At 51.2% G+C, this 26,750-nt stretch overlaps 2 long non-coding RNA genes across 5 annotated transcripts in view; one reads left to right on the plus strand and one right to left on the minus strand.

The window, feature by feature from the left end:
- Nucleotides 1-22,437, plus strand: part of LOC144222622 (uncharacterized) — a 73,360-nt gene extending 50,923 nt beyond the window's left edge. Inside the window, exons 2-4 of one of the 3 annotated variants that reach the window (XR_013332443.1) lie at nt 6,844-6,958; nt 15,916-16,210; nt 21,767-22,437. This is a non-coding gene — a long non-coding RNA (uncharacterized LOC144222622). The remainder of the gene's footprint in view (nt 1-6,843; nt 6,959-15,915; nt 16,211-21,766) is intronic. The other 2 variants (XR_013332442.1, XR_013332444.1) reach the window with 2 other exon arrangements.
- Nucleotides 22,438-22,543: 106 nt separating this feature from the next.
- On the minus strand, nt 22,544-24,917 carry LOC144222623 (uncharacterized). 2 transcript variants are annotated; one of them, XR_013332445.1, is made up of 2 exons: nt 24,497-24,917; nt 22,544-22,798 (listed from the first exon to the last, which is right to left on the minus strand). It is a non-coding gene; the product is annotated as an uncharacterized LOC144222623 (long non-coding RNA). The 2 variants fall into 2 exon arrangements; XR_013332446.1 differs by lacking the exon at nt 24,497-24,917 and adding an exon at nt 23,614-23,880.
- Nucleotides 24,918-26,750: the final 1,833 nt, after the last annotated feature.

Below are 26,750 nucleotides of genomic sequence, written 5' to 3' on the forward strand. Positions count from 1 at the left end.
CACTTCTGCTGCACTCCAGGTCTCCCGCTCCAGGAGCAGCCACGGCTGGTCCCAGGGGCCTGGAGACAACAAATGACTCCCCGCTGATGGGTTGCTCGCTGCCTCCTGCCCGCCAGCCCCTTCGGCTGCACACCGCACACAGATAATCATGTAAGGCAAGGGAACCCCTCCTGCCGGTGGTGGTGTGATTTAAACCTGAACTTTGCTTTGCTTTCATCCCCCAGAGAAGCAAGACTTAGATGATAAATTTCTCCGTCTTCCTGGGAGTGTGCACACGTGTGCACAGACCTGCCCCCTGCCCACGCACATAAAGGTGCTCACGCATTACAGCTCCCCACCGTGCGTGAACACTTACAGATGTGTCCACCCCATTCGTAAACCACACCTGTACATCGTTCACACACGATGCATTTGTATGACATACCTGTCACCTGGGGAGCCTGCGGCCACAGGTTAGGGCAGGAGGAAAGTGTCGCGGTGGCTGGAATGGTTAGGGTGGGTGGGAGAGGGTGATGGGGACAGGCACGGCCAAAAGAGTAAGAAGCCGTCCACATCTTGCCCCGCCGTGCTGCCTGGGAGTGGGGACGGAGGTTGGTGTTTCTGTGTGACTGTGCATGTCCGCATGCGTGTCCCTGTGCACAAGTCCGTGTGCTCATCTGTGGGCGTTGACAAGCGTGGGAACCTTTGTTGCATGCTGAGGCTGGCGGTCTGCGGGCAGGGGAGGGTGTGGTGTGTTGGAAAGTTCACACCCACCTGTCACCAGGCTGCTGCTGGCCTCGGGCAAGCTGGCGCCCCTCTCTGGTCTTCCATTCCTTCTGGCCACCAAGGGTCCTGCCCGTTGGGACTTTCTAGTCTTTCTGTGAGAACTTGAGGGTGTGTTTCTCCGAGTCAGCTGCTCTTGTGTGCTGAGGGTGTGTGTGTGCATGTTCATGTGTAGGTGTGTTATATGTGTGTTTGTGTATGTGCATGTGTGTGTGTGTGTGAGTGTATACTTTTCCTTGTGGAGAGGATGCCCATGTGCTTATGTTTGTATCTGTGTGAGACGTGTGTGTGTGTGTGTGTGTGTGTGTGTGTGGTGAGTTTGAGAAATGATCTGTGTGTATGTTTCACTTAGTGGAAGTGGCTGTGAGAGCCACTTTAAAACATCCTTGTTTTAAATTGCACCCCTCCTACCCCTTTTCCACTTTAATCTTCCCCATAACACGGGTCACCATTGAACACCGCTATGTGTTTACTTATTTGTGTTGTATAAGCTTTCCGCCTCCCTGCCAGAACGTAAACTCCATGAGGCCAGAACTTTGAGCTGCTCTGCTCACGTGTGTGTCCTCCATCAGAACCATCTTGGGCACAGGTGGTATCGTGAAAGTTGAATACCCATTCACTGAATGAATGAATGAATGAATGAACAACCTTATCATCTCCTTCCAGTGTTCTTTTATGCGTCACTTTTCTTTCCTTTCCTAAAAATGCTGTTAATCATGAAGACCCGTATGTGGGCCAGTAGCAGTGAACATTGGTGAGGGGCAGATCAAATGTGGACAGCCAGGCAAGAAGGAAAGGTATTTTTTTTTTTTAATGTTTATTTATTTTGAGAGAGAAAGAGAGCGCGAGTGGAGGAGGGGAAGAGAGAGAGAGAGGGAGGGAGAGAGAGAATCCTAAGTAGGCTTCTCACTGTCAGCACAGAGCCCGATGTGGGGCTCGAACTCACGAACGGTGAGATCATGACCTGAGCCAAAATCAAGAGTCAGATGCTCAACTGACTAAGCCACCCAGGAGCCCTGGGAAAGATGCTTTTTAAGAGCGTTGCTTACCTTTCCAGGAGCAATTCTGATGGAGCTGTGGGGATGGAAGAACAGATTTCAGGGTGTCAGGGAGGGAGGCGAAGATAAAGTGAAGACAGTGAGTTTAGGCAGTAGGTGGAGGAAATGGGAGAGAAGGCAATAGCTGGAAGAGGCAGTGGGGTCCTGTGGTCATTCCCACTAACGTGGTGACATTTATCAGCCTTCTTGTCAGGAGTGGCCCAGGTTGATGGTATCTGGTAGCTTAAGTAGGTCTTCTGGGATTTGTGACAGGGAATTTCTACCTGACCATGAGAATTCATGTTAATGGAAAGGTCTAGAACTATGTTGTCTGATACAGGAGCCACTGGCCACACAGATAAGGCTATGGGGCACTCAAGTGTTTACTTTTGAAAACAAGTTTAATTTAAGTAATTTCCGCACCCCACGTAGGGCTTGAACTTATGACCCTGAGATCAAGCATCGCATGCTTCTCTGATTGGACCAGCCAGGAGCCCCTCAAGTGTCACTCTTTTAACGAGGCCCTGACCACTGTACTTAAAATTTCTGCCTGCTTCCCCCCTTAGGCACCCTGATTCCCCTTGTCTGGTTTTAATTTCTCTGTTGCCCTTGTCACCTTCTTTTTTAAAGCATTTTAAAACTGTTTATTTATTTTTGAGAGAGAGAGAGAGAGAGAGACATGGAGTGTGAGCGGGGGAGGAGAAGAGAGAGAGGGGGACACAGAATCCGAAGCAGGGTCCAGGCTTTTGAGCTGTCAGCACAGAGCTCGTTGCAGGGCTCGAACTCACGAACTGTGAGTTCATGACCCGAGCCAAATTCGGCCGCTTAACCGATTAAGCCACCCAGGTGCTCTGCCCCGATCACCTTCGAATACACTAAATAATTTATTTATTTAAGCCTGTTTTTTACTATTGGTGTCCTGGTGAGAATGAGAGACCTTGCAAGGGTGGGACCTTTGTCTGGTTTGGCCACTAATGTATTCCACGTGCCCAGGAGCACCTGGCATGTGGCAGGTGTTTCTTCAGTGTTTGCTGAATGACCGGATGCACTTCTGCCCAAGTGGATTTGCAAAGTGTATTTTGTGAATGGGCTTGTAAAGCAAGTGCTAGCAGTGAATGCCAAGGAAGGGGCTATGTTTTTTGTTTTTTAACATTTATTGATTTATTTTGAGAGTGGGGGAGGGGCAAGTAGAGAGAGAGAGAATCCCAATCAGGCTCTGCACTGGCAGCATGGAGCCCAGTGCAGGGCTTGAACTCACGAACTGTGAGATCGTGACCGGAACTGGAATCAAGGGTTGGATGCTTAACTGACTGAGCCACCCAGGCACCTCAAGGGGCAGTGTTGTCAGTTGTGGGTGATGGACTGTGTTTGGGAGGCGGGTGGATTTGCTCCTGAGCTCTGTCCTCTGAGGCCTAGGGAGCAGTTCTCTGATAGAGGCTCTAGGTTCTGGGCATCCTGACTGGACATCGCCAAGGTTCTGCCAACAGACCCTTGATGGCTCCCCTGGAATCTTCAGGAGTCCCTTTCTTGACTCGCTGTCCCCTTGGTGGCCATGGGCCTGAGCTACCAAGGTCCACTCCCTCCTTTCCCCATGGTCAGACCATGTCCTAAACTTAGGAAATTCCCTCCCCCTGTAGCCAGGCTGCCCCCTGGTCTAGGAGGAGTCAGAGGGGTGAAGTCAGTACTGGGGAGCAGCCTTGCTGGGGGGATGGACTCAACATCTGGATAATCTGGACACGTGGTTGGGAGGAGGGGCCTTGGGGTACCCCTTGGGCAGTGGTCAATTCAGAGGTGTCAGGGCTGGGCAGCAGGTGGCTGGGGCCTGGTGAAGGGCTGAGGAAGAGGGGCCAGGCTGGCCTTGTGCTTAGGCTATGGGAGGTGGTGGTCGAGGGCCAAGGAGTCAAGAGCTTGGGATGCACGTGTGGAGATCAGCCTCCAGGGCCAAGACGAGGAACCCGCTGGTCCCAGCCTTCAGGGAGCACTGGGCTTGGTGCCTCAGTTCAGTCCCTTTTATGTGAAGGTGTTGGGCATGAAGCTGCCGGGAGGTGGGGGTGAGGAGTGGTGCCCCCCCTCCCCCGTGGGTGACAGGGGGAGGACCCAAAGGTGCTCAACCAGGTAAACTTGGTGCCAAGACCCAAAAAGACAAGGGCACTAGGGCTGGAGACAAGTCTTCCCCTTAAAACCAACATTTAGGAAATATTGTCAAATATTGAGAATGTGGTGTTTGGGGTCAGATAGAACTGTGTTTAGCGTTCATACTTTCCAGCTGTATGACTTTGGAAAGGTCACTTAACTTCTCTGAGCCTCAGTTTCCTCATAGGTAAAGCAGACTCCACGCTCAGCATTGAGCCCAATGTGGGGCTTGATCCCATGACTGTGGGATCATGCCCTAAGCCGAAATCAAGAGTCGGACACTCAACTGACTGAACCACTCAGGCGCCCTGCTACTTTTTTTTTTCATAGTGGGATTGGAAGGATTAAGCTGTTATTATGACTGTTACTATTTTATTTAAACACCCGCACAGATCCAGGAAGGGAAGACTCCTTGGACAGGAGTTCACATCAAAAAGACCCAGGGCTTTGGCTGATGTCAGATTAATATGAGGGCCTCGTATGGATGGTGAAGTCTGTGATTAGAAAAGAAGGGGGGGCCTGGGTGGCTCAGTCAGTTAAGCGCCTGACTTTTGATTTCAGCTCAGGTCACGATCTCATGAGTTTGTGAGATGGAGCCCTGAGTCGGGCTCTGTGCTGACGACACAGAGGCTGCTTGGGAATTTCTCTCTCTCTCCCTTTCTCTCTGCCCCTCCCCTGCTTGCATTCTCTCTCTCTTTCTCAAAATAAATAAAAACAAAGATAAAAAAAAAAAAGAAAAGAAAAGAGGGCAACGATACCCTGAACCAACATAGGTTCACCAAGACCTGGTGAATCTTTCAGATTCTTGACAGCTGAGTGACTGGTGGGTGAAACAAATGAGCCCGTGTGGAGTGGAGAGGCATCTGTTATTTACTGAGTGCCTGTTGTGAGCCAGATACTTCACATATATGATCTAAATCTTCACAAGTTGTGCTCTGGATGTGACTGTGTCCATTTTACAGATGGGAGGTTGAGGCTCTGGGAAGTTAAATGGCATTCCCAAGACTGGGAGATCTGGGATTCAAGCCTGAATCTTTCTGGCCCTTTCTCTCATATCGTGCTGCCTCCTAAGACACTGGATAGGGTCTCTCATGCTCTCGAGGGCATGATGGCTGGCTGGGAGGGCATCAAGGGGGCTCCCATCTGGCTGAAAGAGCCACAGAATGTTCGTAGAATCGGAACCAGGTCAGTCTGCCTAGGGCTTTAGAGGCAGCCGTGGGGTCTGCCTTCTACCCTGTTCTGACTAATATATGCCATGGACCCAAAAGGAGCTATAAATGTGTGGGCCTATAACAGCAAGAGGTGATAGAACAGAGAAAAAGGACAGAGCAGAGCTCAGATAGCAAAGTCAGGATCCTGAAAGATTTCAAAAGGCTGGAGTGATAAGGTGGATTTGTCATGATGAAATGTCACAGGGATAATAAAGGCTGGGGCCTGCCTTGACTACTGGAAAAAATGAGAAAGGGATTTAGGAGTTCAAGGGCCAGTAAGTTCAGTATGAGTCACTAGGTTACATTAAGAAAGGTATGGGGTTTGGGACAAGGGAGGGGGACCACTGCCCTGGCCCAGCCTGCTCTCCGCCCTGGGGCAGTCTCCGTTGTGCATATTTGAAGGCCATGTGCGATTTTTTGCTTTCTCAGGTCTTCATCATTTTTCGGGGAGGGGGTGGCAGTTGAGGTGGGTTGCATTCTATCCAGAGTAGCCTTCCGAAAGGATGCCTTTGAAGGTAGGGAAGTAGCAGCAGAATTTCTAAACCTCTGTCTGAGCAGCAAGTCCTGGACCTGATCTTTGTGCTCTCTGGGCAGAGGAAAGTGCCAGTCCCTGAATGCTCAGGAACTGGGAGGGGTCCCGGTCCCCGTGGCCACTGGCCAGGTGNCTTCCCCTCGCAGAGCCTTATCCCAGAGGCCCAGCCTTATCCTTTGCTGGGCCTGGCGGTGCTGGTTCTTCTGTGCTGGAGGTGTGCAGGGACAGAGCCTTGCAAGTGGCTCATGTCGGCGCTGGATCCCTGCTTGAGCTGGGGTGTCACCTGCCAAGCTGAATCCGGCACAGGAAGCGCCTGGCTGGGAGGCGTGCTGTTTAATTTGGAGGTTCTGTTCCACTCTGAAATGCACTGCTCCAGGCAGCTGCAATGAAGGGAAGCTGTTGAGCTTCCCTCGCTCATGCTAGGATCACAGCCACTTTTTCCCGAGAAAGAAACAGGGCTGCAGACAGTTTTACTCATTAAATGCTTCTTTTCCTTTTAAATCTGTTTTTATAATTTTTTTTTTTTGCATGAATAGAAAAGTGAAACGGGTGATATTAAAATAAACAAGGCATTGGAGACAGGAAGGTTAAAGCAGATTGTTGGGGGTGGGGAAGGGGGCTGGGTACGCCCCACGTTTCTGCACACAGGCTGCTCGTAGTCTGTTGAAAATGTGGGTGAGAGAAAATGTCCACGAGTCTGCCCACCTCCCAGCCCAGAGGAGCTTCCCCACCCCCACCGCCCCAAGTGTCTTGGGGATTTACTGAGAAAGGCAGTGGGGAAGGGAGCGCTCATTTATCAAGAGCCCACTAAGTGCTAGACCTGTAATGTGGGTAATGTCATTCGGTCCTCAAAGAACCCTAGGGGAGAGGGCCCATTTTATAGATAAGGAAGGTTGAGGCTCAGATGCATTTTTTTTTTTGAAAGAGAGGGTGAGAGAGAGGGCACAAGTGAGCGAGGGACAGAGAGAGAGAGAGAGAGAGAGAAGCAGAGCTCACCCTGCACTCGTGTTTGACCTGAATCAGGGCTCGAGCTCACCTGAAGCAGGGCCCGGAGGCTCAGATGGATTAAGGTCAACTAGTCGGGGATATACAGAACTGGGATCTGACCCTGCGTGTGCCTGACCTCAGATTCCGTGCTCTCTTTGCTATCTTTTGTTACCCTGAGCAGTTGTATATCGAGCTGGGGGATGTAGAAGGAGGAAGAGAAGAAAGAAGATGAGCTGTTGGCCAGCCCAGAGGAGCGGGTGTCCTACCTGGTGAGATGGCACAAGGCGCTGATTGCTGTGAGTGAACCAAACTCTAGTTGCTGGGTTCTGACAAGTGCAGAGGGTTTGGGGACGGGTGTGGGGGTGTGGATGGGTTTGGCCTGATAACCAGGATAGGCTTCCTGGAGGTGGAGCGCTCTGGAAGTGGAGTGGAGGTGAGGGAATGGCCTCGTAGCCGTGTGAACAAAGGCAGGCAAGGTGCTAATCTTGCTTGGGTGTGAAGAGGTAGGTCAGGGTGGGGTAGGCAGGATGGTTGTGTCGGAATCAGGGGATCAGGGTGGAGAGTGTGATGCCAAGAAAGAGTCCTGGGTGGCACAGCAAGTGCCTTGTTCTTGTCCTGCCTCTTCCACTGCTCACTTGCTGTGTGATCTTGGGAAAATCCCTTTCCCTCTCTGGGCCTTAGATTTTCTGTCCGTAAAATGATGGGATTGAACTTGAGAGCCCCCAAAGACCCTTGCAGGGCCCCATGAAGAGAGACGGTGACTATAAAATCCAGAAAGCCTTGAATTTAAGGACTTGACATTAGAATCATCATGAAATATTAGCCTAAAAGGCCCCCAGGAATCACCTTCTAGATCATCTTACTTCAGTCTTAAAGGAGTTTTTAAAGGGAAGGGAAGGGAGGTGGGAGACGGAGGGGGTGTAGAATGAGCAGAGGACTGGGCGATGTGCAGAGGACACCGAGAAGTCTGCCATTGTTTCACACACAATCAGCACCAACGTTCAGTGGACCAAGAGGTAAGGGGTCAAACAGGAGACCGAGACGAGGCCAGACCGTGAAGGACCAAGGGGCTCCATTCCATCCTCTGGGTAATGGGGAGCCATTGAAGGGATGGGAGGGACATGCTCCGAGGGGCAACTTTGACAGATCACGTGGGCAGCTTTGACTACGCCTTTGACTGGGGCCAGGAATGGATACAGGCCAGGGTGACTGCCGGAAGGGCAGCTAGGGTGCCATGTGTCCGCTCAGAGAGAGATGCTGATAGTCTGAGCCACGGGAGCAGAGTGGGTACATTGAGGACAACATTCAAGAGGAACCAGGAAGTAGAGGAGATAAGATTTGTTGATTGATTGCCTGTGAGGAGTGAGGAAGAAGGACTCCCAGGTTTCCGGATTGGTGGTCCTTACTGAGATGGAAACACTGGGGGAGGGATAGATTTTTGGGGAAAGAAGATGAATTCAGGTTTGGATTTGGTAAGTGTGAAGGATCAGTGGAACATCTATGGAATGGCTTTTTCATTCAATTGATTACTCCTTTCTTCATTCATTCTCCCTTGAGCATTCACTACGTGCCAGGCACGGCTGCCTTCCCGAAGCTCAGTCCAGAGGGGCACGCAGAAAGCTCTTCCTTACGCTGAATTTCAGTCTGTCGGATTTTTGCTCTTCTTCTGCCCTTGGGACCTTGCGGGAGTTTGTCCACCTTCAGAGAGCAGAGACCACTGGTCGTGGCCCCCTGTGTTGCCTCTGGTTCAGGGAATGTGGGGCTATGGAGATAATGTGAATTTAGATAAAGTTATATAGAAATGGATTTCGGCCCTGAGTGCCTCTTTGTATGGCCTCATCTGTTGAGTGGGTTTAATAAAACCTCTCTTACAGGCGGTAGTGTGCTGAAGTAGATTACTACTGGCTTCCAGAACCAACCGAAGGCATCTCTTCTCAACTCTGTGGTCAGTGCCGTCCCATTGGTGAGCTCAAAGTCAACCATGGTGGGAGTATTTACACCATGGACGTTGGCCGATGCTACGAGCCGGGTCTCTTTCTTTCTTCCAGGCTGCTAGTTGGTAAAGGTCTGCCAGCATCCCACTGGGCAGGATGCAGGATGTTGAGCTTGGCACATGGCCTCCACGTAGACACACCTGCTCAGCACACAGTAGGAGCCTCACAAGCATGACGCTCCCTTCTCCTCAGGCATCTCTCTCGTAGGGGCAAAACGATTGTTTCCTACACTCAGAGAATCCCCTCCCTTTCAGCCAGGGACCCTTCCTTCTCTCTTCTCAAACGATGTGGTTCCAACGACAGCTGCCCTCTGCTTGCTCCCTCTGGCCTCCGCAGAGGGGTGGATTCAACAGGATGAGGATTTTGGCCTCTTATGAATCTGGATGTGAATCTTGGCTCTGCCCCCTGCTAGCTGTGTAATAACCCTGGGCGAGTTATTTAATCGCTCTGAACCTCAATTAAGTCACCTGTAAACTGAGGACGGACATGCCTCCCTCATTAAGTTGTTGTGGAGATGGAATGAGGTAATGGGTGTGTGTGGGTGCGCGAGGACCTGGCAACGAGGCGGCAGTTTCAGTGGGAGCTTGACCGACGCTGGTCTCCTTCCCTGAAAAGTCCAGTGCCGGCTTGGGGGGGAGGGGACACTCTGACTGTGTGAGGAGGGGGGACAGGCAGCGGGGAGGTGGAATGAGGGCTGAATCCTTGGGAAAGCTGTTTCCTGGTGGAACATGACGGCCCGGAGAGGCTGTGGGCTGTAGGGCCCTCCGAATGTATTCCGCGTGCAGCGGAGGGGAACTCCCCAGACTGAGGGTCATGCTTCGAGGGCCCTCACCTGCAGATCTGCAGATAACCGCCTACTGACAGCTCGACTAGTGGGTTTCTGGGGCGGCTGTGGCAGCCTGGGCCGCACTGATTTACCACCCCAGCCCCAAGCAGATTAAATCACCCAGAGTCATTTGAATTGTACCCGGCCTTGTCACACAAATCTTAGAAACTGCTGTCTGGCAAGAAAACTTTCTCTGTACTCTTTGGAGAAAGTCTAAGAGCTCTAGAAATCGAGGTGAAGTGGGAAAAAGGAGGTGGTGCCGGGGTGGGGGGGTTAGGTTCTGCATCTTTGGGTTGGCCCGAGTTGGTGGTTGGAGGAGAGACTGGGGGGTGTGTACCTGTGAGAGAATGAGAGAGAGCGAGAGAGAGCTCATTGCAGTGGCCTTTGGGGGCAATGTCATCTCTGGCTGTGTGACATAGGGGAAGTCACTTAACCTCTCTGAGTCTCAGAAGATTGCTGTGAAGGTCAAAAGGGCTAGCTTGTGTGCAGTATTTTGTAGACTTTATTAATCAGTTGGGAAGAATAGGCAAATGACTATACAGATTATATATGGCTGTGCTTACCATATGTTGAGCAGAGAGTAAGGACTCTGGGAGCTAAAAGAGAGCCAGTGCTTTATTAGAACTCTGGGGCTTGACTTGGGCCTTAAAAGAAGCCTAAGTCCCAGGAGAGTGATGTGGAAGAGGTTGTAGTGCAATTAAGGTTGTCAACACCCCATCCATCTCCCATGGTGTATGTGGCTCTGGAGTGGAGTCCTGATTGACTTAGCCAATCAAGATAACCCTTCTCCCCCAGACCCATTTTTGACACATGGGTTGGTTCTGAACCAATCAATACACAAATTTCCCCAGTCACAGGGATTAGTTTAGATTGGCCCAGTGAAACAGAAGTCCAGAATTTTTTGTTGGATGACCGGAAAAAGACATCCAATCTCTCTCTGTCTGGATTTGAGTTAGGTAGCTTGTGGATCTAATTCCTGGGAGGCATCTGGTGACTGGGAACACAACCGGAGATTACTGTAAGCATATGGATGTGGGAAGAGCCCAGAACATCACAGAAAAATTCTGTCCCAACCCTGATCAAACTGTCCTTGAAGCCTGTTGCATCTGGACTTTCTATTAAGTGAGCTGCTGAATCTATGTTTCAAAACCCATTTAGATTTTAATTTTGTTTTACTTAGAGCTAAAATCTGAGATAGGGATCTGAGTGGAGAGTGAGGACCTACTTGGTATCAGGCAGCCATTAGTGAGGAGAACATCTAGGCTGGAGGAAAGGGTTGGGAGGGGTATGTGATGGGCAGGGGTGGTGGGGAGCCACAGGAAATAAGGCTGGAAGAAAGTCTGGAGTTGAATAATGGAAGATCTCAGACACAAGTTGAAGAATCTAGGCCTTCATTCTGTAGGCAGTCGGATAATTAAAGACTTGTGAGCAAGTGAGGGTGTGGAGGGTGCTGTAGGCCTAGTGGGTTTTGGGAAGGTCAGCTTAAGAGTGGGATATAGATAGGACTGAAAGGAGAAGTTGGGGGCTAAGGCCTAAGAACATGATCATTTACTGATACTGCACCCAGTATGTGGATTATCTCACTCAGTCCTTAGAATAACTCCTCTTTTTTTTTTTTTTTTTTAGTTGGAATAATTCTTTAAAAAATCTAAAAAAAATTTTTTTAATGTTTATTTTTGAGAGAGAGAGAGAGAGAGAGGCAGAGCATGAGCAGGGGCGGGGCAGAGAGAGAGAGGGAGATACAGAATCACAAGAAGGCTCCAGGTTCCAAGCTGTCAGCACAGAGCCTGACGCAGGGCTTGAAAACTCATGAACCGTGAGATCATGACCTGAGTTGAAGTTGGACTCTTAACTGACTGAACCACCCAGGTGCCCCTTTAGTTTCAAGAATCTTGAATAGGTGGGCAAGTTTGTATAGTTAGTAAATGAAAATCAGGACCTGAACACAGGTCATTTGACTTCAAAGCCTGTACCCTATTCATACCATTTGTGATGACACAGGTGACAAATTAATAGGAACCAAGCCAGGAAAGTGGTCACAAGAAGGGATGCACAGGAGATATTAGCCTGGTGAACCCCTAGAGAGGTTCTTATTAAAGTCAGAAACTAGACCAGGGTAGCTGTTGTTACCAGTATTTTTAAAAACACTTTTCCTAGGGGCGCCTGGGTGGCCAATTGGTTAAGCGTCTGACTTCAGCTCAAGTCATGATCTCGTGATTCATGAGTTGGAGCCCCGCAATGGACTCCACACTGACAGTACAGAGTCTGCTTGGGATTCTTTCTCCATCTCTCTCTCCGCTCCTCCCCTGCTTGTGCTCTCTCTCCAAATTAAATAAACATAAAAAAACCCCCACTTTTCCTAAAGTGCCAGGTATTGTCATTAGACAAGAAATAAAAAGAGATACATATTGGAAGAGGAGAGCCAATAATCATATTTGGCAGATACGATGATTATTTATCTGGAAAATTTCAAGACAATCTCGTAAAAACAACTGGTAAAAGTAAAGTTTGGTAAAATGGCCAGTAACACAACAATGTATAAAAACTGATAGCTTTCCTATTTTTAAAATGACAACCTAGGGGTGTCTGTGTGGCTCAGTCGGTTGAGTGTCCGACTTCGGCTCAGGTCATGATCTCACGGGTCGTGGGCTGGAGCCCAACGTCGGAATCTGTGCTGACAGCTACCTCAGAGCCTGGAGTCTGTTTCGGATTCTGTGTCTCCCTCTCTTTCTGACCCTCCCCTGCTCATGCTCTCTCTCTCAAAAATAAATAAAACATAAAAAAAAAATGACAACCTAGAAGGTAAAGTAAAAGGCCTCATCTGCACTGTCAAGAAGAAAATAGTAACACAAAATACCTGGAAATAAACTTTATTAGAAACATAGAATTTACATGAAGAAAACCAGAAAGCTCTCCTGATAGAAAAGACACTTGGATAAATATGGCACATCCCTAGTTTTTGGGTGAAAAGACTTAATGCTTTAAGTTTGTTCATGCTCCTTAAGGGAATGTACAAAAATGAAGATAATGCAATCAATACCGCAACAGGATTTTTAAAAAATTTGACAAAAATAATTATAAAACTAATCTGGAAAAGTAAAAAAAAAAAAAAAAAGGGAAGTTAAAGGAAATTTTGAAAAAGAAAAATGATGAATACTTACCCTCTCAGATATTAAAAGGGACAATAATTAAAATTCTTATGTAAGAGTAGACAGATCACTGGGACAGAATAAAGGCTCTGGAAATGGATCCAAGTATTTAAAGGAACTTTGTATATGATAAAATGGCATTTCTATTGAGTTGGGAAAATATGGGCTGGTTTATAAATGGTGTTGGCATGGGCCAGCCATTACAACACAAGCTGGTTTTCTGTCTTTCTCCAGTAAGACCCAGCCATGAAGACTACAGAGTCTTCATGAATATGAATGAATAAATATGAATGACTATTTTGGTCATCCTAACATGGGGATGTTCCTTCTAAGCATGATGGGATATCCAGGAATCATAAAAGAGAAGACTGATAAATTTGAATATATGAAGATGAAAAATTTAAGACCATTAAAAGGATAGTAAAGGAAAAAAGGGATAGCATATATAATAGGTAGTTGTTTAATCTGATTCTCAAATGTGCAAAGAACTCTTAAACCACCTATTAAGGAAAAGATAAATATCTCATTAGAAAAATGGGCAAAAGACACGAACAGGCAATTCACAAAGAAAACAATTCCAAATGACAAAAAAATAAACAAGAAAAGACACTCATTGACTTTCACTAATAATTTAAGCAATGCCAATAAAAATGAATGTCTTTTGCCATCTGTTGGTTTGACCAGATATTAAAACCTGGGGCTATGCTGGTACACTGTTGATGGGAAGTACATTGTTGCACATTTTCCGAAGGGCAGAGTGGCAAAATTGGAAATAGTATACTCTTGCAGCAATTTCTTTTGTGGGATTTTATCCTAAGGAGATAATTACAAAGACTAAGCAAAGAGATATGCACATGGATATTTACCACAATATTGTTTATGAGAGTAAAATCTTGACAACATTCTAAAGGATTAATAGAGACCCAGCTAAATAAAGTATGACACATACATACAATGGAATACTATGAAGTAATTAAAATAATTTTGTAGAGCTCTATTTATTGACATAGAAAGATGTCTATGACATATTGTTGAGAGAGAAAAGCAGGTGTCAGTGAGAACAGTATGTATAATACAATCCCTCGTCTATAAATTATATACATAGATCTCTATGTGTATATATGCATAGAGATATGTCTGGAAGGCTGTTCACCAAAATGCTGGAGTGGTTATATCTGGGTGCTAGGATTTTGAGTGATTTTTACTTTCTTTTTCATACTTTTAAGTATTGGTTTGATTTTTTTTTTTATACTGAGGATATCTCATGTTCTTCAATCAGAATGAATAATAAAGCTATTTTTATTTTGGAAATTAGATAAATATTAAATAAGAGGACTCGGCACATAGTGATTTAATGGATGCAGATAAGGAGTCAAGATGCAAGCCAAGAATTTGATCCTTGAGCCTGGGAGGATTATGCATTGTGGAGAACCTGGACTGGGAGCTGATTCCGGAGGAGAGAGGAGGGGCTGGGTTTTCAGAGCTTTGGCTTGTGGCGGTGGCCTGTAGGCCGCAGGACTGCTCTTAGGAGGCTGATCCTAGGGGCACCTTTGAGGGGCATGCAGGGCTTTTCCCAAGGACCAAGCTGTGGATGAGATCTCGGAGGGAGGGGGGGCAGGAGCAGAAGGCTGGAAATCGGGCCCTCGTGTGGAACAGGGCCACATGTATGGGATGGGAGAAGAAACTGCATTAATGGTCAGGAAGGCTGGGAGCCATGGGGTGGNAATTCCACGGGGCGGGGGTGAATTTCCAGGGAAAGGTCAACCATATCTAATGCTGCACAGGCACTGACACCAGGGAGAGGGTACAGGATTTGACAAATAGGAGTCTGTTGGGGACCTTGGAGGGAGCGGTTTGGGTGGGGGAATGGGGCCATGCATGAGTGTGTGTGGGAGTTGGGGTGTTTGTCAAGGAAGACAGGAGGGTTGTAGCTTGGGGGAGTAGGTTTGAGGGAAAGGGACTGAGCCTTGCTTGGGGGGTGGCATTCACTGGCGCGTGTGCCGCCCTGCCCACTCCCCGGCACTGGCAGGCATCTCTAGCCATTCTACAGAATCTGGAGAAGCTTCGACACCTTTTTCCCAACCGCCATACCAGGGAGTCCCTAGAATCTATTGGACCTGGCCAGCGAGAGGAGCCTCTTTTCCATGCCTGGGCTTGAACACATACCTGAAGGATGATAGGAAGGCAGGCATGGAGGGAGTGATTGAAGGTGTAGGGGAGAGGCCTGGTGGAGCCAGGGGCCCGCAATGCAGGTGTAGACTGTGGCCTCAGCCCCCGAAGACTTCTGGGCCTGGAGCCCAGGGTGATTAGGGTGCTCTGACTGTGAGTGTGCAGTGACTGGATATTAGACCAAATGCATGCTTTGTGTGATGCCGTGAAAAAGCCCGGCTGTGGGTGAATTACTAGTTGGTGCACAGATCTTGGGGCCTCACCAGGGCTCACCATCTTGCTGTCTAGGGAAGGCAAGCAGGGACTCATTGTCTGAACACCTGGCCTAAGGGGAACATTTCTGTGGGCTCCGACTGCGGGGTCTGGGAGCAGAATAAGGGACTGAGGTTCAGTCGTGGCCTGTTGGGGGGCCTTTCCGGGAAGACACTCAGTGGGGTTCAGCTGCCGTCCTCCCAGTGGGGCTTTGCTTGCATCAGTGGGAACATGGGGTCCTGGATACTGAAGGGAAAGGCCCTTCTGGATGATCAGTGGCCAGAGCTTGTCTGGAGCAGGAGAGGAACAGAGGCATATGGCTGCGCTCACTGACAGCAAGGGACAGGATGGGGAGAGGCCCAGGCAGCGGTGCCCAATGAAGGAGAAATGTTGAAGGAGTTCAGGCCAAGGAGTTAAATGTTTGCCTTAAGGTGCTGAAGCAGTGTTTCCTAAAGCGTGCTTTTAGAACCCTGGTTTCTTAAGGTTGTTCCACAAAAAGAGGCTTCTGTGAGCGAATACAGGTCACGAAACGCAGCACCCTCAGCTGGGTGCACGTGAGCACAGCAAAACCTCAGAGGAGTCCTGCAGCAAAGAAACTGATATAGAATTTTTTCCAAACTTATTTGACCACAGAAACTTTTTCAGTTGAAAAATTGAAACTTAACCTTCTGCGAGACTAGTGGCCGACCTGGGACAGATGGAGTGACATGTCCTACGTGGTCCCACGGGCAACGTTTGGGCCAATTCAGGGATGTTGCAAAGAGGCAGATTTTGGCCCGGTTCAAGGAAGAAACTTTGCAACAACTTCTGATATTTTATATTTTTTTAATTAAAATTTTTTAAAATGTGTACTTATTTTTTAGAAAGAGAGAGACACAGAGCGCGAGCAGGGGAGGAGCAGAGAGGGAGGGAGACACAGAATCCGAAGCAGGATCCAGTCTCTGAGCTGTCAACACAGAGCCTGACGCGGGGCTCGAACTCACGAATCGCAAGATTATGACCTGAGCGGAAGGTGGACGTTTCGCTGACTGAGCCACCCAGGCGCCCCAATAATCGCTGATATTTTAACCATGAAAGAGGCAGTAAAGGACTTTCAGTCCCTGGAGGCCTTGAGCAGAGTGTGGACTTGCCCGGCTGCGGAAGGGAGTCGGGCTCCAGGTGGGTGTCCCCCTTGATTTCTGGGGGTCCATGAACCCTGAGAGAGGGCCTCTTAGGCTACCCAGAGGTGGTACACCTCCCTTAGAGCCAGTTGCTCGGCTTTTATTGCTACACGTTCGGCCCAAGAGTTCTTGGGATACTTGAAATGAGCAGTCTGTGAAGGTAAGATGCGAACACATAAATATCCTCATTGAGTCCCAAATACACATCCCAAACTTTACATAACACGAGCAGCAGCTGGAGACGCCCACAGCCCTAATTGCTTCTCTGTAATAAGAGAACATCCTCTCTCCAGCTCTGCTTCTTCCATTCATTTAGGCAATTACTGGAAGGAGCCAGCTGTGGTAGGCCGGCAGGCGGGCAGGCAGGGTGCTTTGTGACACGGCGGCATGGGTGCCACCCTGGATGGGGTGCTGAGGGGCGCTGGGACCTCTCAGCCCTCTTCATGGGGAGCAGAGGGCGTGGGGATGGGAGGCCAGCCGCTCAGTGCCTGGCCCAGTCCCCACTGAGCTTCTGGGACGGGGTGCCTGACCCCCTGGGGACTTGACATGCACATTCAGGGCAGCAGGAAGGGCCGAGGGCCAGAGGCAGGCACGGGGATGGGAATGGATGGGAGAAAATGCCCCTGTTTAACAAACTACTCAAGACGCCTTCTCGGAATCTTGTGCTGGGCTGGGACACTGAGGCCATGGTTCCTACCCCCAGAGCCCACGGGCTAGGGGTAGGAAACAGCCATGGGCAGGAAGAAGACTGGCATCAAGGCCAGCTTTCAGGCCTGGGAAGGTGGGTGCCGGGGATGGAGAGCCAGACTCTCTTAGAGAAAACGTCCTAGAATGAGAGTCACGAGGATTGAGCCAGAGAGAAAGAGTCACCTGCATTTGGGGTGTACCCTTCTGCAAAATGGGGCCGAGGTGACCGTGGACTTCCGGGCCCCAAAGTAACACCTGTTTTGTCCCCCGGCCTCTGGTGTCTGGTAACCATCCAGGACTCAGGAAGACCCTCTGGAGACACCTTCAAGGGAGTGCGAAGCATGGAGCTCTCAGCTGGGAGCCGGGCCCTGGGTGGTCGGCCAGAGAGGACACCTTGGAACAGTCGGATTGAGCCCCTCTTGGAAGGGGCACCGGGGAAGGCTGTGGCCCAGGCGTGCGGCCCGCCAGGCTTCTCGTGGGTGGCGGGTGTAACTTTTCTTCCTGGTTCTCTCTGAGCCGCCAGCTCTGTTCCTCCAGCCCCGAGTGGCGGCTCCTTGGGCCGGAAACAATGTGCTTTCTCCACGCCTGGGAGTGGAAGTCAGCAGTTTGGCACCGTCTGGCTGGCAGCCTCCACCGGCTTCCTTTGGCACTTTATTGGCAAAGGCGGTGACATTTCTTTCAGTTGGGTGGGTGGAGCTGTTATGCAGACTCTCGCTCTCCTCATTCGCCAGATGAATATTCATGACTCAGGCAATCTGTACCAGCCAGACTTTCCTGAGGGCGGCAGCTTTTCTTCTCTTCCTCTCTCTCTTTTTCTTTCTCCTTCTCTCCTTCCCAGCTCTTTGGAAAGCTGGAGTACAGCTATATTTAATTTACAAATACGGAGCTATTTAGCTTGCCTTTTGGGGTTCAGGCACTGGGGAAGAGATGCCGGGGATGGGAGCAGTGGTGGAAACATCGGTCCCTGACCCTGAGCTTCCTGGTCCCAGTGTCGGGCACCCGGGCCCCAGAGCCTGGGAAGCCTTACGGATCTCGGGCTCCCTGGGCGCTTGGCATCTTGGCGCCCACGTGCCTGAAGGTGCAGCAGCTTTGTGCTGCCTCGTTCGGCACTGACCGCTGAGGTCAACACGGACATCTGAGACACTGATGCCTTCCTGCCCAATGCACAGCAGGCCCCGCCCATACATGATTGCTCCCTACTATGCTTCTCCTGCTTGTCAAGGCCCACTCAGACCCTGCTCCAAGCCCAGGACAAAAACCCAGAAGGCACTGGGGCATTTGCTAGTCATTGCTTTCCTAGAGGAAGAACCAGTCCCCACTTGGGGTCCCCGTTCTCTGGGGATACACCTGCTCCCTCTCTAGGAAGGGTGGCTACCTGCTTTCTTTTGTCTCCTCCCAGAGAGGCACCAGAAACTCTGGCAAAGGGCTCAGCACTTCCAGAATTTGCCAGGGAATTTGGTCTTAGTTAGCAAGGATGTTCTCGTGTATGGTGTATGTCTTGTGTGTGTGTGTGTGTGTGTATGTGCGTGTGTGTGTGTGTGTGTGTATGTAAATATTTACGCACAGCTTAAGTGAGTCTGTATGCCTACATCTATGTTCAAGTGTTTGAGTGTGTGTCTGTATGTGTAAGGGCGTGAATGTGTATGTGGCAGGAAGTCTGGGAATGTCTGCATGTGCGAATGTGCCTCTCCAGTTAGAGTTGCGTGTGTATCTCTGGGCCTGGGGTGTTGTGTGTCAGGGTGCCCCGGGGCTGGGGGGAGGGGGCAGAGGCTCGTGTGCGGAGTGTGTATGGGTGGATGTGCAAGTGAACTGTAGATGTGTGTACAAATGTATGTGTGCATGTGAGAGTCTAGAGGAGAGAGAGAGAGAGAGAGAGAGAGAGAATGATTCCCCCTGACCTCTATTCCCTCCCAAACCTCCTCTAGCGAGGTGGAGGGAGATGTCCCCCCCCCGCCCCCCCACTTTGCAAGTGTTACAGATTCTATCCAAGGACAGGAACAGAAGGCTTCCCAGCACAGAGCGTCCTGAAATTACTTTATATTCCCCCCTCCTTGTTTCGTCTAATCAAAATAGCAGCGTTGGGCTCACCCATTCTCCCTGCCCATCCTCTCAGCCCCGAGGGAGGGAGGGAGCGAAGCGGGCCATCTTGTCTGACCTCCTCGGGGAGCACCTTGCGGCCCCAAGCCAAGGAGCTGTCTTCCAGATCTCCCCGTTCCACGGCCCATGCTTCAGTGGCAAGAGCCAGCTGCCTCCCCGCCTGCCAGCAACCGCCAAGCTCTTCCAGAACCCACATCCAGGCTCAGCCTCATTTACAAATATGCAAATTTGCATCTTTTCTGGTATGCAAATGGAGACATGACAAATAGCTAATTAGGGTCAAAAGAAGCACTCTGAACCAATTAGTTGTAGGGCCGATTCCTTTCTGCTGGGAGGTGGCTGGCCTCTCCTGCCCCCCTCCATCCCTGGTTCCCCAGGCCCACACACGCTGACGGGTCCCGTCTGGCTGGGGCCACGGACGGGGAAAGAGCACGGAAACAGGAGCTGATGCTTGAATCACAGTCCCACTCCGGCTGTTAGCTGTGGGACCCTGGACGTACTCACCGCAACCTTGTGTCTCCCTCTGTGAAGCAGCAACGGCAGTGACTGTCTTACCCTAAACCTCCACACCAGTGAAGTGAGACTTCGGGGGGATTTGGACGCCAATAGCCTCTGGGAACTGTACTAAAATTCCTCTGACAGGCACGTCACTTGTGTTCTTCCAAAGTATTCGGCCCTTGATTTCATGCAATCGTCACATCCACCCTCTGAATTAGATGAATTAGATGTAGCGACAGCATGGCAGCGAGTTTCATCCTGGGTGCCAACTCTGGCCAGTTACGCATGTCTGCCTGGAGCGGTGCATTGAGAAGGATTTCAAGGCCAAGTCTGCATTCCCCAGAAGAGAGAGACTGTGATCGATTAATGATGTCTGCCGCGGGCAAGTGCTTGGACTCTGGCAGCTCATGTGCTGCACGTCTGCTGCCCAGGAAAGATGTGGAGTTGGAACCCACCTGGGTTCCAGTCCCCTCTGCCTCCCTGAGTAGGTGACGTCCCTTTCCGGAGCTCCGCTACCTAGTATAACCTAGGGATAAGACAGCTTGTGTCTCCGAGTTATTTATTGTAAGGAGGCAAAACCCTTCTTTCATCTGGGAGATGATATGGACACTTAGTTGACACGTCAGTGGGACGGGCACGCTGTCCCATTACTGAGGCCGGGGGCCCAAGGCCTGTGGAGGGTGGATGACTTGGAGGAGAGGAAGCCAGCAGCCTTACCAGGCAGGCCCGCACGGGCGGCTGGGGCTGCTCTTCTCTCTGCCACCACAGGATCTTGGCTCCCTCTCGCCTCCCCCGCGCTGATGCCCCAAGCAGGCTGCAACAAGCCCCACTGGCCTGGCTCCACTTCTGGGTGTGAAGTTTGGCTGAGTCGGCACCTGGGAGAATGGGGCAATTGCCATCCTGGAGCCCGGGGCCTGGCCCAGGGCCAGCGGGCGGACGAGAGATGGTGGGAGGGCCTGAGTACCAGGGCGCCACGGCCAGAGCTGGGCAGGCTGGCGGCAGTGGGTCAGGAGAACACCTGGCTTGAAGGGGGCTGGCGTCGGGATGCTAGGAGCCCGGGCCTGAGTGCAGCACAGACCCCAGCTGTGTGCCTGTGCCTGGCTGTTGGCAGTGCCCGAGCGTGGCCTTAAACGTGCCTTGTGCATGGGCATGCATCTCGGGATACGTCTGCCAATGTGTGTTCTTATAATTTTCTTTAATGTTTATTTATTTTTTGAGAGAGAGAGAGAGAGAGGGAGAGAGAGAGAGACAGACAGACAGACAAAGCACGAACGGGAATGGGCAGAGAGGGAAACACAGAATCTGAAGCAGGCTCGAGGCTCCGAGCTGTCAGCACAGAGCCCAATGCGGGGCTCGAACTCATGAACTGCAAGATCATGACCTGAGCTGAAGTCAGCTGCTCAACCAACCGAGCCACCCAGGCTCCCCCATGTTCTTATAAATGGGTGCAGATGCGTCACATGGCAGTGTAAGAATATGTATCTATGTAGTTGTGCACATCTGTGTGTCCATGTGTCGGTGTGTACCTGTGTATGTGAGCCTGCACAACTGTATAGGCGAGCTTCTTGCATGGACACAGAAGTCTCCGCATATGTCTGTCTACACATTTCTACCTGTATGTGGGGGTGTCCGTTTGTATGTATCTTTCAATATCCGTACAGGCATGTGCACACTGGTGCATCCGTATTGGTGCATGTCTGCCCACCTCTGTCGGTATCCGTGGACACGGCTCCACACCTTTCTGTTGGCATCTATGCAAACATCACTGGTAAGCATGTGTGTCCTGTCCAGTGTCTCTGTGCTCCTCTGTGTCAGTATCTCTAAATCCGCCCGTACCTGCATTAGGGAGTGCCTCTGTGGCTGTGCCCATATGCTGGTCCATTTCTGGGTGTGCACCTGGGAGGGTGTTAGTATCTGCTTCCTAATGCAGGCATGGCTGTATCAAGGTGAGCAGGATAGGCTCTTCTCTGTGACTGCCATAGCTCCCTTTTTTCTCTCCATTTTTCTTTCCTCTCCTCCTTCCTTCCCATCTTGCAATTCACTTGAAGGGACCTGGCCCAGGCTGCTGGGGAGGTGACAGATGAGACTTAGAAGCCCACTTCGGCCTCTAGAGAGGGGCTCCCTACGTCCATCTTCCATGTGGACTCAGCCCCAGAGCCACACAGGCTCCTGGCTTTTTACAATGAAAGTTGGTGCACCCCCACTGGATATTAATCATCGTCCTCAGCAGCAGTGAGAGTGAGCGCTCATGACTTTCTCCTTCCCTTTGCAGCGGCCCTCCCAGCCTTCCCACCTGCGGAAGCGCGGCCCCATCGCCTGCTGGAAGATCTGCCGGCTTGGACTTTGGAGCATGTGTGCTCCAGCTCAACTGTTTGTCCGTCGACGGTCCCGCTGCCATCGCTGGACCTTCTGTGGGATTTGACTCGGGGCTGCTCTCCTCCTGTCCGTGTTTGAATTCTAGCCTTCCCGGGCTGGACCTCGCTGCTCAGTTCCTCGGGTCACTCCCAGGCAGCCTCACCTGGATATGGCTCCCCTCCTGTGCCGGCTGCTCCCCAGAGACTGGGGCCGTCCCTGTCTGCCCCAGGCTCCCTAGCCCACGGCCTGGCCCACAGCTGTGCCGGAACACGAGTGTGATGGATGATTCCAGTGCCTCAGCTCATATCTTGCAATCGTCCGATGCCTCCCCTCCCTTTACGGTCTTCTCCTTTCACTGATGGTTTTGGATGGAATTTAAAATAAAAAAGATTGATTAAAAGTTGGAAGCTGTATAAGTGAAAATAAAAGCACTTAAGACCAATAAGTATCAGGGGCGCCTGGGTGGCTTAGTCGGTTAAGCGTCCGACTTTCGTTTAGGTCATGATCTCGCGGTTCGTGGGTTCGAGCCCCGCGTCGGGCTCTGTGCTGACTGCCAGCTCAGAGCCTGGAGCCCATTTCGGAGTCTGTGTCTCCCTCTCTCTCTGACCCTCCCCTGCTCACGCTCTCTCTCTCTCTCTCTCTCTCTCTCCTAGAAATAAATAAAACATTAAAAAAAAAAAAAAAGACCAGTAAGTATCATTTGAGCTTTAATGGAGAGCGAAAGCATGGTAGGATAGCATTTTAGGGGCGTTTCTCAGCTGGTAAGTGTTCGGACTTCGTTCCCCTTTCTGGGAGCCTGTGGCTAGCTCTCCTCATGGTTGGAACCCTGCCCAGGCAGGCGCCGGAGTGGAGTGTGAAGAACGTGGGCTTCAGGCCTGGATAAACCTCGGTTGACTCACTTAGTGGCTGTGCGGCCGTTCTGAACCTCAGTTTCCTTTTCTGTCCTTTTCTACAATGGGGAGAAAGGACCTACTTCATAGTGTGGTTGCAGGGATGACAGCAGATGATGCCAGGGCCAGAAGCAACGCCTGGCATGCGGTAGCCCCCCTGCAGAACACACCCAGAACTCAACCACTTCCCTCCACCTGCCCTGTGGTGAGCACCGTCATCTGTCCCCTCTCCCCAGTCACCTATTCCCTCCCTGCAACACAGCGATCCCATCAACATTCAGGTCACAGCACGTCATTCGTCTGCTCATAATCGTACTGCTTCCAGTCTCACATGGAGTAAAGCCGAGGTCAGCACAGCAGCCTCAGGGTCCCACATGCTCAATCTCCCCACCTGCCATTGTTGCTGTTTCCGCCCTTTCACTTCCCTCCAATCACACTCCCCTCCTTGTTCCCCAAACGTGCCAGCCACATTCCTGCCTCAGGACCTTTGCATGTGTCCTTTGCTGGAAGGCTCTTCCCTCAGATCTCCTCATGGCTCCCTCTGTCATCCCCTTCAAGCTTGTATTCAAATATTACCTTCTCTGGAGCGCCCGACTGGCTCAGTCGGAAAATCGTATGACTCTTGGTCATGGGGTTCTGAGTTCGAGCCCCACTTTGGGCATAGAGATTACTTAAGTTACCAAAAAGATACCTTCTCTGTGAGAAACACCCTGTCCTTTCTGACTTAGTTTTATCCATGGCTCTTAACACACTCTAGTAATACCATACTATACTTTTTACTTATTCATTTTCTATGTTGCTTGTCTTCCCAAGAGAAGGTAAAATCATTGAGAGCAGGGATTTTTGTTGTTGTTTTCACCATCTGGAAAAATACCTGGCAAATAACGGGCACTCAACACATTTCTGCTGAACGAATGAACTGCTCCTCATTATGGAGAGTGGCAAGCGTCCATCTGCCTGGGCAGCCAGGGGTTGTCATTGTCTGCCAGCTCTGGAGGGACGTTCCTTAGCAAGGCAGCAGGGGTCCTTGGGAGGAAACCTGCCCCATGGTCCTCCTGCTTGGGGGCCGCCGGCTCAGGAGGAAGCACCAAGTGCTGATTCTTGACCCAGCCTGAGAGTCAGGACGGTCCTTGTGGGCCAGCCAGAGNCCCACCTCCTGGGGATGGCGAGCTGGAGACCCACCTGCCAGGAGTTCTGGGCTCAGGCTGCGGTGGGGGATTACTTCTCCGGTGGGGGAAGATTTCGGCAGATTTAGCCTGAGGTCCTTTTGGAGGTGAATCGTGGCTGTCGGGTCTTTCTCCTTTACCAAGCCCTGAGCCACCCTGCCACCCCGGGGACTTCCTGCTGACTTCTGTTCGCCAGGCCCCCACTAGGGACCTGCACCAGTGCCGCCTCCAGTTTATTTTGAGAGACCGGAGAGAGACAGTGAGAGCGCGCGCATGCGCACACACGTGGGGGAGGGCCAGAGAATCCCGCTGACAGTGTGGTGGAGCCTGATGCGGGGCTCGAACTCAAGGACCATGAAATCGTGACCTGAGTTGAAGTCGCACGCTTAACCTACTGAACCACCCAGGTGCCCCCCCTCCCAGGTCTTTTGAAGACATTGGGATTAAGGCTGGGGAAATGTCTTGGCATCCTGAGTCTGTTCCCCCCAGAACCATTCCCCGGGTGCGTGGGGACCTGAAAACCATCTCACGCAGCCTCCCTGCAGCTGTCAAGAGTTTCAGTTCGGAGCCTAGGATGGGGTCCCTCCTTACCTCTGCGGCACTGTGACCGTCCCCAACAGCTTCAGGGCCCTCAGCAGAGACTAACACAGTCTGAAATTGCCTGAGCCACACCCCTGCGGTGTGGAGGGGGTAAATGAGGCGCGGGAGGGCAAGGGCCTCTGGGTGGCAGAGCTGGTTCTGGATCATCAGCACCTGGCGTCCTCCCGCTGCTGAGCAGAGGCGGCCCAAGGCGGGCGAGATGCAGGAGGAAGGCAGCCTTGGGTCCCCCTTGACAAACACATCATGCTTCCCACCTAAACCACCTCCGTGGGTGGGGAGCCGGGGACTGGTCTATTAGCTTTCTCCCGCTGTCCCCCGAGGGTGCATTTGTCTGTTTTGCATTTTTTCCAGGCTGTAGTTAGACAACTCCGGGTCCTGGGGGGAGCGCTGCAAAGAGAAAATGTCAGGGCGACACGCCGCCAAGATAACATTAGCGAAATATCAAGTCCTTTATGATGTCAGGAGGGATTCCTTCCCGCGGCCGAAGCTGCCTAATGACATCATAAAATAGGCCTGCGGCAGCCACAGTCCCCCTGAGTCATCAATCAGGCCTGTCTGTGGAGGGCCCGGCACTGGCACCGGGTGTGGGGGGTAGGGGGTGGGACGCAGGATTGGAAACTTAAAGGGGCCCCAACACAGCAGCATGGTGCTGAGCCTAGGTGCTGAAGACTTCCATGCCCCTCGGAAGTGTCAGCCCCCTGGGGGCAGGCACGTCCCCTGAGTCCCACTGGGATCCTGAGGCTGGGTTGGCCTGCCACTAATGGCTCCCTGGGAGGCCTCTGTCCAGGCCACAGCAGGAGGGGGGGGTCTAAGCCCAGGCTTCCTGTTTGCCGGTACTGTCAGGCACAGACCTAAGCCCCCTCGTCTGGAGCGATGGGGCCAAGAGTCACAGCACTGGAGACACGGAGGAGGTCCTTGACATGCAGGTTGTGTGTCTGCCTGTGTGTGTCCTTCCATTTATATATACCCAGGGGGGCTTGCAATACATAGACTGTACGTGGATGATTCGTGTCTGCGTTTGGCTGGGTGTGCGCTCATGGCTGCAGCCGCTCCTGCCTGCCGCCTCTGTGTCACCCCCTGTCCCTGTGTCTGTGCTCTGATTGTGTCAGATGTCTGTAGAGGCAGGCAAGGGGATGAAGACTAAAGAAAGAAGGACCCCAGAGGGTGAAGGGGGCCGTGGGGTGTGTGTTTGTGTGTCAAGCACTTCTTACCAGCCTTGGCTGAGAACTTGGCACTAGAATCACCTTGGAGGATTTAAAGACCTACCCATTCCCCAGTCTCATTTCAGATCAATTTAAATCTGAATTCCTGGAGGCAGAGCTTAGGTATTGATATTTTAATTTATTCTTAAAAAATATTTTCTTAAAAATTTTTTAAATGTTTTATTTATTTCTGAGAGAGAGACAGCATGAACAGGGGAGGGTCAGAGAGAGAGGGAGTCACAGACTCCAAAGTGGGCTCCAGGCTTTGAGCTGTCAGCACAGAGCTGGATGCAGGGCTCGAACGCATGGACCGTGAGATCATGACCTGAGGCGAAGTCAAATGCTTAACTGACTGAGCCACCCAGGCATCTCTATTTTTAAAAAATATTTTCTAATGTTTATTATTTTTGAGAGGGGGGAGGGGCAGAGAGAGACGGAGACAGAATTCAAAGCAGCCTCCTGGCTCTGAGCTGTCAGCACAAAGCCCAACATGGGGCTAAACCCACGGACCATGAGATCATGACCTGAGCTTAACCAACTGAGCCACCCAGGTGCCCCAGGTATTGGTACTTTTAAAGGTTTCCCAGGTGGTTCTGAAGTGTAGCCAGGGCTGAGGATCATGGTGTCTAGAGACTTGCTAATCCAAGGTGAGGGGGTGGTCCACGGACTAGCATCTGCCTCACCGGGGAGCTTCTAAGAAATGCAGAATATCAGGTCCCCCTCAGACCCCTCCCCCAATCTATATTTTACTGGGATCCTGCATGATCTGTACATCCATTGCAGTTTGAAAAGAGTAGGGTGGTGCTTCTCAACTCCTTCAGGTCTAAGAGTTTCTGATTTAGTAGGTCTGGGGTGGGGCCCAAGAATCTGCTTTTCCCAGGGGCCCCCAGGGATGCTGATCTGGGGACCATGCTTGGAGACCCCCTGGCGTAGCCGTTGTGCTGAGGGAGGCAGATTGTAGGAGAGTGAGTGCAGGGGTGCGTGCTGGGGGTACGGGGGTATGACATGGAAGGGGAAGTCACAGTCCCCCAGGCAGATGGTGG

This window comes from Crocuta crocuta, unplaced genomic scaffold, assembly GCF_008692635.1.
Source record: "Crocuta crocuta isolate KB4526 unplaced genomic scaffold, BGI_CrCroc_1.0 scaffold303, whole genome shotgun sequence".
Classification (NCBI taxonomy): Eukaryota; Metazoa; Chordata; class Mammalia; order Carnivora; family Hyaenidae; genus Crocuta; species Crocuta crocuta.